The sequence below is a fragment of the Salmo trutta genome, chromosome 23 (assembly GCF_901001165.1).
Source record: "Salmo trutta chromosome 23, fSalTru1.1, whole genome shotgun sequence".
NCBI classification, from domain to species: domain Eukaryota; kingdom Metazoa; phylum Chordata; class Actinopteri; order Salmoniformes; family Salmonidae; genus Salmo; species Salmo trutta.
This window is the reverse complement of record NC_042979.1, coordinates 45,657,353-45,670,190: the sequence shown is the minus strand read 5'-3', so window position 1 is coordinate 45,670,190 and position 12,838 is coordinate 45,657,353. Positions and strand designations below refer to the sequence as shown.

The 12,838-nt window shown below is 39.4% G+C and overlaps 1 protein-coding gene across 1 annotated transcript in view; it reads right to left on the bottom strand.

Annotated features, from left to right (window-relative positions):
- LOC115160149 (phospholipid-transporting ATPase IC) overlaps positions 1–10,860 on the bottom strand; it is a 44,544-nt gene extending 33,684 nt beyond the window's left edge. The window contains exon 1 of the mRNA XM_029710510.1: positions 10,562–10,860. The gene's annotated coding sequence lies outside the window, so the exon portion shown is untranslated. The remainder of the gene's footprint in view (positions 1–10,561) is intronic.
- Between the last annotated feature and the right edge of the window lie 1,978 nt (positions 10,861–12,838).

Here is a 12,838-nt window from a genome sequence, read left to right as displayed (position 1 = left end):
GTAAGTTCTTATTGCCCTGTTATATTATAACTAGTCTTCTGTAAGTTCTTATTGTCCTGTTATATTATAACTAGTCTTCTGTTAGTTCTTATTGCCCTGTTATATTATAACTAGTCTTCTGTAAGTTCTTATTGCCCTGTTATATTATAACTAGTCTTCTGTTCTTATTGTCCTGTTATATTATAACTAGTCTTCTGCAAGTTCTTATTGTCCTGTTATATTATAACTAGTCTTCTGTAAGTTCTTATTGTCCTGTTATATTATAACTAGTCTTCTGTAAGTTCTTATTGCCCTGTTATATTATATTATAACTAGTCTTCTGTAAGTTCTTATTGTCCTGTTATATTATAACTAGTCTTCTGTAAGTTCTTATTGCCCTGTTATATTATAACTAGTCTTCTGTAAGTTCTTATTGTCCTGTTATATTATAACTAGTCTTCTGTAAGTTCTTATTGCCCTGTTATATTATAACTAGTCTTCTGTAAGTTCTTATTGTCCTGTTATATTATATTATAACTAGTCTTCTGTAAGTTCTTATTGTCCTGTTATATTATAACTAGTCTTCTGTAAGTTCTTATTGCCCTGTTATATTATAACTAGTCTTCTGTAAGTTCTTATTGCCCTGTTATATTATATTATAACTAGTCTTCTGTAAGTTCTTATTGCCCTGTTATATTATAACTAGTCTTCTGTAAGTTCTTATTGCCCTGTTATATTATAACTAGTCTTCTGTAAGTTCTTATTGCCCTGTTATATTATATTATAACTAGTCTTCTGTAAGTTCTTATTGCCCTGTTATATTATAACTAGTCTTCTGTAAGTTCTTATTGCCCTGTTATATTATAACTAGTCTTCTGTAAGTTCTTATTGTCCTGTTATATTATAACTAGTCTTCTGTTAGTTCTTATTGTCCTGTTATATTATAACTAGTCTTCTGTAAGTTCTTATTGCCCTGTTATATTATAACTAGTCTTCTGTTAGTTCTTATTGCCCTGTTATATTATATTATAACTAGTCTTCTGTAAGTTCTTATTGTCCTGTTATATTATAACTAGTCTTCTGTAAGTTCTTATTGTCCTGTTATATTATAACTAGTCTTCTGTAAGTTCTTATTGCCCTGTTATATTATAACTAGTCTTCTGTAAGTTCTTATTGCCCTGTTATATTATAACTAGTCTTCTGTAAGTTCTTATTGCCCTGTTATATTATAACTAGTCTTCTGTAAGTTCTTATTGTCCTGTTATATTATAACTAGTCTTCTGCAAGTTCTTATTGTCCTGTTATATTATAACTAGTCTTCTGTAAGTTCTTATTGTCCTGTTATATTATAACTAGTCTTCTGTAAGTTCTTATTGCCCTGTTATATTATATTATAACTAGTCTTCTGTAAGTTCTTATTGTCCTGTTATATTATAACTAGTCTTCTGTAAGTTCTTATTGCCCTGTTATATTATAACTAGTCTTCTGTAAGTTCTTATTGCCCTGTTATATTATAACTAGTCTTCTGTAAGTTCTTATTGCCCTGTTATATTATAACTAGTCTTCTGTAAGTTCTTATTGCCCTGTTATATTATAACTAGTCTTCTGTTAGTTCTTATTGTCCTGTTATATTATAACTAGTCTTCTGTAAGGTCTTAATGTCCTGTTATATTATATTATAACTAGTCTTCTGTAAGTTCTTATTGTCCTGTTATATTATAACTAGTCTTCTGTAAGGTCTTATTGTCCTGTTCTATTATAACTAGTCTTCTGTTAGTCCTTAAATGGTCAAAAGGTCTGCAGCTACTCAGTGTTCACTTGTAAGCTTCTTGGCACCAAGATATTTTAGCCTCTAGACAAGGAGTTAATGATTGATGAGCGTTTTGGGCCATTTAGTAATTACCAAAAGCAGTGAAAATAGGCTAACCCCACACTAGGGCTGTGTACCCGATCAGATCAGACTCATTTTTTAAAAACGTATGAGACAATTATTTGCAGCTCTCTCGAATTGTATATATATATATATATAATATTAAAAAAATAAACCCACATTTTTTCCACGAACCCATTAGAAAAACATTCACTACACAGATCTGCTCAAAATCCGCTAACTCGATGATCAGAATCATTACAAACTGGTCCCTTTTGACTACGAGGATAATTCACCTCACCAGATAAAGACTATGACCATCCTCTGATTTGAGAGAAAACAAGTTCCTGAATAGAAAAACAACCCAGAATGCTTGTGGAGAAGAACCATTTTTTTTTGTACCTTTATTTAACTAGGCAAGTCAGTTATGAACAAATTCTTATTTTCATTGAGCAACATATCCTAGGCCTTGTAACGTGACTGATGTAGTGTAGGCTAACAACTGTATTAAGGGTGTGTCCATCACATTATAACACATGACAAATGTAAGGTGACATCCAAGCGTTTAACTTGGTGAATTGACTGTGTGTACAGTACTGTGATAACATCATGAGCGTCGTGATCCAGTTTGTTTGCCTCAGACATTAAAGTCTATATGCATACCTTTGACAAGCAAATATATGCAGTGCAGGACTTAACATTACTCAGAAGAGACAATTACCTCAGGCCTCAAATCAAAAGGTCTCATGTAATGGGCATCATATAGATTTTTATTTTTATTTTTTTAAATACTAGGAATCAGCTCGAGGGCCCCCTCCTTTCTCCGCTCAAATGGGAACAATCAAGACCGAGGAAGATAATTATTCTTCTAGACCCACTGACACAAATTCCCTGAAATTCACTGATTAATGACTGGAATGGATTATAATTTTATTTTTGTTTTCTTTAACCTATATTTAACTACAGGGTGGTTTCCTGGACACAGATTAAACCTAGTCTTGGATTTTTAAAAAAAAGGCATGTTCAAATGAAGATCTTCCGTTGAAATCTCTTTTTAGTCCAGGAGTTGATCTGTATCAGGGAAACAGTCCCCAGATGAACATGAAATGTGGATGGTATCCATTCCAGCACCCCCAACACAGTCACCGTCACCGTCCTCCTCCTCTGAAAATGGCACTCCAGTCTCCTTTTCACCTCCTTTAAAACACCCGATTTACTGAACAAAAAGGCACTTCTCAATGGAAGGTCAAGGGATGTCATGACATAGCACAAGTGGGTTGGGCTTTCCTCTTTCGTCATCTATTGTTCCTCAAGCAAAGGGGGGTTTGGCCAACGCCAAGTCCCATCAGACCAATTCTCTACTCCTGAACGTTTTGCAGTCGTGTCTAAAATAAAACACTATTTTGCTCAAAACATATATTTTCTTTAGCCTTTGCTGGGTGTACTTCACTGCATTTATACTTGGGATATCACCTTTCAACAGAAAAATCACTAGAGGTAGTCTTTAGGCGTTGCAGGGTCTGCAGGTCACAGAAGTCGACCAACAGGTTTTAGTGTCTGGCCCGAGGCACTGCCATAGATGGGTTAAAATCACATTTTAAAAGGTCACATACACATGGTTAGCAGATGTTAATGCGAGTGTAGCGAAATGCTTCTGCTTCTAGTTCCCAACAGTGCAGTAATATCTAACAGGTTTTTATTTTTTATTTCACCTTTATTTAACCAGGTAGGCAAGTTGAGAACAAGTTCTCATTTACAACTGCGACCTGGCCAAGATAAAGCAAAGCAGTGTGACACAAACAACAACACAGAGTTACACATCGAATAAACAAACTTACAGTAAATAATACAGTAGAAAAGTCTATACACAGTGTTTGCAAATGTAGTAAGATTAGCGAGGTAAGGCAATAAATAGACCATAGTGGTTATCTAAATAATTCTATGATACAGCCTTATTCAAAAATGTATTAAATCGTTTCCCCCCCCTCAAATCTACACACAATACCCCATAATGACAAAGCAAAAGCAGGTGTTTAGAAATGTTGCCGAAAAAAATACATGGGAAAATTACATTTACATAAGTATTCAGACCTTTTACTCAGTACTTTCTTGAAGCACCTTTGGCAGCGATTACAGCCTTGAGTCTTCTTGGGTATGACGCTACATGCTTGGCATACCTGTATTGGGGAGTTTCTCCCATTCCTCTCAAGCTCTGTCAAGTTGGATGGGGAGTGTTGCTGCATAGCCATTTTCAGGTCTCTCCAGAGATGTTTGATCGGGTTCAAGTCCGGGCTCTGTCTGGGCCACTCAAGGACATTCAGAGACTTGTCCCGAAGCCACTCCTGCGTTGTCTTGGCTGAGTGCTTAGGGTCGTTGTCCTGTTGGAAGGTAAACCTTCGCCCCAGTCTGATGTCCTGAGTGCTCTGGAGCAGGTTTTCATCCGGGATCTCTCTGTACTTTGCTCCGTTCATCTTTCCCTCGATCCTGACTAGTCGCCCAGTCCCTGCCGCTGAAAAACATCCCCACAACATGATTCTGCCACCACCATGCTTCACCGTAGGGAGGGTGTCAGGTTCCTCCAGACGGGATGCTTGGCATTCAGGCCAAAGAGTTCAATCTTGGTTTCATCAGACCAGAGCATCTTATTTCTCATTGTCAGAGTCCTTTAGGTGCCTTTTGGCAAAATCCAAGTAGGCTGTCATGTGCCTTTTACTGAGGAATGTCTTCCGTCTGGCCACTCTACCATAAAGGCCTGATTGCTGGAGTGCTGCGGAGATGGTTGTCCTTCTGGAAGGTTCTCCCATCTTCACAGAGGAACTCTGGAGCTCTGTCAAAGTGACCATTGGGTTCTTGGTCACCTCCCTGACCAAGGTCCTTCTCCCCTGATTGCTCAGTTTGGCCAGGTGGCCAGCTCTAGGAAGAGTCTTAGTGGTTCCAAACGTATTCCATTTAAGAATGATGGAGGCCACTGTGTTCTTGGGGACCTTCAATGCTGCAGAAATGGTTTTTTACCCTTCCCTAGATCTGTGCCTCGACACAATCCTGTCTCGGAGCTCTACGGACAATTCAGTTTCTTTATTTAACTAGCCCCAGTGATGTACTAGGCCGTACGCACTACCCTTTGTAGTGCCTCGCGGTCAGAGGCCGAGTAATTGCTGTACCAGGCAGTGATGTAACCAGTCAGGATGATCTCGATGTTGCAGCTGTAGAACCTTTTGAGGATCTCAGGACCCATGCCAAATCTTTTTAGTTTCCTGAGGGGGAATAAGCTTTGTCGTGCCCTCTTCATGACTGTCTTGGTGTGTTTGGACCATTCTAGTTTGTTGTTGATGTGGACACCAAGGAACTTGAAGCTCTCAACCTGCTCCACCACAGCCCCATCGATGAGAATGGGGGCGTGCTCAGTCCTCCTTTTCCTGTAGTCCACAATCATCTCCTTAGTCTTGGTTAAGTTGAGGGATAGGTTGTTATTCTGGCACCACTAACCATGTCCAATCAATAGAATTTACCACCGGTAAATTGTTGTAGAAGCATCTCAAGGATGATCAATGGAAACAGGATGCACCTGAGCTCAATTAAGAATCTCATAGCAAAGGGTCTGAATAGTTATGTAAATAAGGTATCTGTTTTTTATAAATTTGCAAACATTTCCAAAAACTGTTTTCGCTTTGTCATTATGGGGTATTGTGTTTAAATTGCTGAGGAAATTGTTTTATTTAATCCATTTTAGAATAAGGCTGTAACGTAACTAAATGTGGAAAAAGTCAAGGGGTCTGAATAAATTCCAAAGGCGCTGTATTGTAGAGACAAGTGCTCATTATGCAAATGAATTGATGTTTTCAATAAACAACTGGAGACTAAATATTGTTTACATGTTGTCAACAACCTAAGCCAACCACAGTCTGTTCTGGCCCATAGTTGGGCACGAGTTGGTTTTGTTGCTAACCAACCAACCCATCGATAGCAACAACACGGAAGAGGGGAAAGAGGGACAACAGGCTTTCAGAACACCTTTCAAAAAGAACCAAACACACACCTGCCTGCCTCACTGCCTGGCTTGTAACCTGAGACAAGGAATTCACAAAGGCTTTCCACCCATCTCAATATTTATTACAGCCTGACCGTCCTTCTCCTAACGGCCAATGCTCCCCTGAGGTGAAGAGGGGTGTGGCGAAGGGTGTGGCGAGGCTGGGGGGGAAATAGACAGCAACGTTTTTAGCCAATGACTGATCACAAAATCAGCTGTTAACTAGGCTGACCCTAATAAGAAACACACTGCTCTCTACCTACTAACTGACCCCAAATCAGCTGTTAACTAGGCTGACCCTAATAAGAAACACACTGCTCTCTACCTACCAACTGACCCCAAATCAGCTGTTAACTAGGCTGACCCTAATAAGAAACACACTGCTCTCTACCTACCAACTGACCCTAAATCAGCTCATCCACTGCTGGGAGACTCACAGCAGGCTCCCCATCAGGTTAATATTATTAACTACTGTAACAGTTAATGACTGTCTGGCTCAACGGGGGGGAATCAGATCATATATATTTGAGAAGCATACGGAAGAGTGACTTGTGCCACCTTGGATGTTCTAATGGAAATTCCAAAAAGAAGAGGATGCAAATGATAGATGAGCCATGTTTACAGTTTGATGCAAAGTCATACTAGTTCCATCTAGCATATGATCATATAACTACAAAAACACCTGACTTTGCAGTGGCTAATTGGGGATCACAATAGAATACTACTACCCACACTATGACAATAGAAAGTAACTTGGTATAAGTCTGACAGCTGCAGCACACACCAGGATATCAAAAGGCGGCAATAAGGAAAACAGAGTGAATAAGGAAGAGACGAACTCACAACATTTGCCTTTCAAGTCAGGGATTCAAAAGTCACCCTTTTCAAGGAGCATTTATTTCCATAAGGAGCAGCTCCTACACGTCACTGCCTGAGGACCGAGGACCGAGAGGCATCTACAATGGTGGTTGAGGACACTCAATTTACATAGTTTAGAATACTTCATATCCCAAATGGCACCCTATTCCCTATATAGTGCACTACTTTTGACCAGAGCTCTATAAAAATCAATTACAGTAAGAGTATAGAAGAGGAAGAAGTAAGTACACTGACATCAGAAGACAGGAGGGACACGGTGAAACAAGAGGGACACGGTGAAACAAGAGGGACACGGTGAAACAAGAGGGACACGGTGAAACAAGAGGGACACAGTGAAACAAGAGGGACACAGTGAAACAGGAGGGACACGGTGAAACAAGAGGGACACGGTGAAACAAGAGGGACACGGTGAAACAAGAGGGACACGGTGAAACAAGAGGGACACGGTGAAACAGGAGGGACACGGTGAAACAGGAGGGACACGGTGAAACAGGAGGGACACGGTGAAACAGGAGGGACACGGTGAAACAGGAGGGACACGGTGAAACAAGAGGGAAGGTTATAAGGTTGCCGTTAACACAAAGTTACACCTAAATACACATCTCTGTCACCTCGTCATCATCAGGGTTTGGACCAGTGAGTGTGTTTTAAAACAGGTCTGCTCCTATTCCTGTCAACCCTACATCCCACAGCCGGGGCGGCATTCACAAAGTCAACCAACCCATGTGGAACACATTCAGGAAGTGCATCGACTCTCAGGCAGCAAATTATATTGTCAGTGTTCAAACGGGGTCAATCCATCACAGGTAACATCATCCCCGTTTATCAGAGGAACATTAATCCGTGTTGAACATAGACCTACGGGGTGGTGATGCCTGAAACTGGACCGTGAGTCACAGGGGAACAAGGTTGTTCCCCTGGAGACACATTGCAGACAGACGGTCAGTTGAGCTACATCAGGGTTCCCCAATAAAACGGACCAAAATATTTTATTTGCACACACCCCCCAAGCTCTGAAGCAAAAAAAATAATATATATATATATTTTAATTTTGGATATCTGTTCCCAAATATTCCCACGCATAATTAGAGAGGCATATGTGATCATATCCCAATGTAATAAAGGTTTTAAATGATTCCGTCAAAAACTATATCGCTTTGGGAGTCTTGTGGTCAATTTGCAGTGTACAAATGATATATAACTATGTAAAGCCCCTCGACCATCCTATCACATGATATAACTATGTAAAGCCCCCTGACCATCCTATCACATGATATATAACTATATAAAGCCCCCTGACTATCCTATCAAATGATATATAACTATGTAAAGCCCCCTGACCATCCTATCACATGATATATAACTATGTAAAGCCCCCTGACCATCCTATCACATGATATATAACTATGTAAAGCCCCCTGACCATCCTATCACATGATATATAACTATGTAAAGCCCCCTGACCATCCTATCACATGATATTTAACTATGTAAAGCCCCCCGACCATCCTATCACATGATATATAACTATGTAAAGCCCCCTGACTATCCTATCAAGGACAAAAATACAAATAAATCGGCCCACGGCTGAATGGAACTGGGGACTCCTGAGCTACACAGTGATCAGAGTGTCACTCTCAAGCCTTGTTCACATTGGCAGTTTGAAGTGACTCATATCCAATTTATTTTGCATTTCAGATTCAAATCTGTTCTTTTTTCCTGCAGTCGGGCTCTGCAGCTTGTGTCTGTACGGTCAAATCTGATTTATTTGCCCTCAAGTAGATATTCGGCACATGCTAGCTACTCTGTTGACAGTTTGACAATAATATGTGGTAGGTAACTAGCTTGTTAATTGTTTACAAATAAATTAGTGAATGTACTAGCTAAACAGCTACCTAGCTAGCTAGTTGACTGACATGGCTATCCAAAAAGGATTTGTTTTTAAAGTTGGATCATCTTATCTTTTGAGGATTTTAAAAGTGTTATTACACTTAAGCAATAAGGAACTAGGGGTTGTGGTATATGGCCAATATACCATGTCTAAGGGCAGTTCTTATGCAAGACACGGTGTGTTGTGGATGGATACAGCCCTTAGCCATGGTATATTGGCCATATATCACAAACCACCAAGGTGTATTATTGCTATTATAAACGGGTTATCATCGTAATTAGAGCAGTAACAAGAAATACCCGTGGTATACAGTCTTGAGACACCACGGCTTTAAGCCAATCAGCATTTAGGGCTCGAACCACCCAGTTTATAATATGGTTTCAGAACATTCAAATCAACTGGAAAACGTCCGTGACAGGCATTGTTGTCACCTTTAATTCTGAGTGACAGAAAGCACAAGAACCACCAATCAGCCTATACCACAGTGGTGTGTCAATGTTATATTACGTACCGTTTAGACTTTTTTTGTGTGTTTGGACCCCAGGAAGAGTAGCTTCTGCCTTGGCAGCAGCTAATGGGGATCCCTAATAAAATACAAACTACACTACCGTCGTTACTATGACAACTTACGTAGCCATGTTGGGCAAATTACTGATGTCTGGACACACACAAATCTGATTGTCACTTGCTGTTTTGGACAGTCAGTATTCAAAAACTGATTTGAGAATTAAAGCTGTAATATGTCACTTTTTGTGGGACCCGACCAATTTCACATAGAAATGTGAGTTATAGAGCTGTCATTCTTATTTAAAGCCAGTCTAAGAATTGATAGCGCTGTTCTATGTGCTCTATTTCTATGCTTCCCATTCTCAAGTTTTTGAGTCTAACCTTTGGTTTTGTACACAGGCTTCAAACAGCTAAAAACTAAATAAAAGATATTTCACAGCGGTTTAATTGGTACAATGATACTCTACATTATATTCGCTCGTTTCGTCACAAACTGAAAGTAGGCATACTATTAGAATTTTAGCAACCAGGAAATGCCGGACGGATTTTTGTATAGTGCATCTTTAAGGCGTGCAGTGTAAACAAGGTTTAAGACTGCCTAAACTCAAGCATATTGATCAAGCCCACTCAGTCCTCCTGTGGAATGTTTGTGTGCTATCTCAGACGAAAAGAGTGAGAGCCTTCCCCTCCCTGAAGCAATACTACACTGTGTTGGAGATGCTACATAAATCTCCAGGAAGTCTCTATCAAGACTGCTACTACTAAGTTTCAATAGCCCATTGAGGGAATTATAATTGTTTGTTTTCAAACAATCAAAGTGCAAAATAAAGTTGGAAAATAAGTTAAAGCTGTATACAACTACACAGAAAAACATCTAAAAGTCTGGAATTCTCATACTGGTCTGGAATTCTCATACTGGTCTGTATTTCCAATTTGTGATAAACATGATTATATATATATATATATATATATATATATATATATATATATATATATATATATATATATATATATATATATTGAAACTTGTAAATAATTAGGGCTAAATTCAAACCTTGTTGTCTAAATTCAGCGTTATAGTGCTCTTGAAATGTAAAGGTAGGCTAATTCCCGATTGAGCCGACACATGCAGTGTTTAACATGAACGCATTTTCCGCAAACATTGCTTTGAAGTTTCAATCACGCTTTAACGATTAAATTAAACGCCACAGATTGAATCAAGTCGTTAGATGAGTTAGGTTAGAATGTCGGATCTTTGCACGAAATCGACATATGACTTGATTCAATTATAGACTGACATTATGACAGAGGGGAGGAAAGGACAACGTGTGAACATTACTACGGTCTACTCTCTGTCTAAAATCCTGGAAAATGAATACATTTGGAGGCAGATAATAGAACTACTCACCAGTAGTTGTAAGTCTATAATTTCTCAGCAGTATGGTCTTCTAGTTTGTGGTTACTGGTTACTGTACCATGTTTGCTTTGTCCTTGCCACAAACAACAGTGTTGGCTAACGTTAGTTTCTGTTCACTCCTTTTACCTGCGTAATGGCTACCTACCTTACCTGAAACTTGACAAACTGGTTTGACAAGATGTGTTTTCAATAAAACTCCCCAAAACGCCCGCGGTTTCATTAAAACAAAACGACAATAAAATGTGTTTATGTCATCTCGCAACACGTTTTGAAGAAATGACATATATCCGACCCCACTAACCAGCCTGTTGATTGATACACACGTGACTAAAAAGGTAAAGGTGTAATCCAATTCATAATCAAACGTAATAAATCAGTGGCATGAACTGCTCTATATTCATAAATAAAAGCTTACGTAAAGACAACTCAGAATTCAATTAGCTACATTACTGTATAAACAGTTTTATTGTAAAGTTGTCTTATTAAATGTATTTAAAAAAAATGTAAATGTCATGCTCTTATAATTAATTTGCTATTTGGCAAATGTATCGGTATGTTTTTAAGAATACAGACAATCATTAAATTATCCTCAATGTATTTTATTTTAGCCAACATACAACCATCATTCCAACCGTTTGTAGTCGGCTTTTGTTTTTTCCCTAACACTACACGGCTGATTTAAATAACTAACTCCTGGGGGCTCCAGAACCGAGTTTGGGAAACCATGGTCTACCTTTACTCCCAGTCCCTATAGTTCAATTGTACTGTAAGGGATACTTATACTGATTAAATTGGGATTTTAGGGCAAGTGGCATTTCCTAATTTTTCGCCTGGCGGATATCTGACATCATGGGCGGATTCGATTATGCTGGGCCGTGGGGCACCGGTCTATGGCCCGCGAGGTGAACGGTCAAAAATGGATGAGCGTGTCCTTCTCAAATCAAAGATTAATGTGCGCCGCACGGTCATGTTGTGAACAAGGCACCATTGTGCCTCGTCTAAAAAAAAAAAATCTCTTTTCCATCAAATATACGTTTGAATTTTCAAATTGGTTTTCATTGGGAAGGCAAATCACTTTTCCACGTGAAAACACAAAATTCTACTCATTACTCCACGTGCTTAATTACGTCAATTTTGTTTTGATCCAACTTCGCTGTGAGTTTGAACGGGGCACTCGGCTCACGCCCGGGAGGCATCCCGGTTCCAAAACAAATGCAATACATTTTCACCCGGTGAAAAACACGCCTTACAGGCGCCCGTGCTGATTAATAGAATCCCCTCAATGTAAAATAGTTCCTTGTGTTACAATCTTTTTTGTTATGCAGATACGCTGATCTCATTGGCCAAAATACCTGTCACTCCAATGACGTTATATATTTTAGACCAATGGCGTGGTCGGCTGCACCTGATGAGTTGGGTGTCGGTGCGGAGAAGATGGCGGAAACGGAGGTTTTGTTTGAAGTGAGAATTAATGGCCTACTATGGCGGAAAAAGGAAACCCCTAGACTCGTTTTAAGTCTGAGTGAGGGTTTTGGATCAATGCTACTTTGGGAATCCGTTTAACGTCTCGAGGAAAATCTGAAATGTTTTGGAGGAAAGTGTGGAGTCGATGAGTCACAAGAAGTGGTGTTATTTATAGTGTGTTGTGTGTCTGCGGGCTCTCGAGTGGTTCATCGGTCTTAGGCACTGCATCTCAGTGCTAGAGGCTTCACTACAGACCCTAGTTCGATTCCTGGCTGTATCACAATCGGCCGTGAGTGGGAGTCCCATAGGGCGGCGCACAATTGGCCACAGCGTCGTTAGGGTTTGGTCAGGGTAGGCCGTCATTGTAAATAAGAATTTGTTCTTAACTTTGTTGCCTAGTAAAAAAACAAAGTAAAAAGCAGAAGAAGCGTGTTTTAAGACACAAAGATATCGGAGTGGAATGTTTCCCGTATGGATTTTCGTAGCAGGGCGCCTATTTCTGGAGTGGTGCAAGAAATAAAGGCAGATGATATTACTGAAGATAGGTCGACTGACCTGTATGGTGGATGGAGAAAATAATTTTAACTTAATCCATGCTACTGTTTTTTGATTTAGTCTCTCCCTTCTCATGTAGACCGTCCATGTAAATAAGAAATTCTTAAGTGACTTGCGTAGTTAAATAAAGGTTACATTTTTTAAATTTTTTTATCCAAGTTAGGATTCATGAAAACCCTGTTAATGTTTCAAGTGTGTGCAAAGGGAAAGAGTGTCGTATGCCAGATGAAGTGAAATGCTTTAACTGTG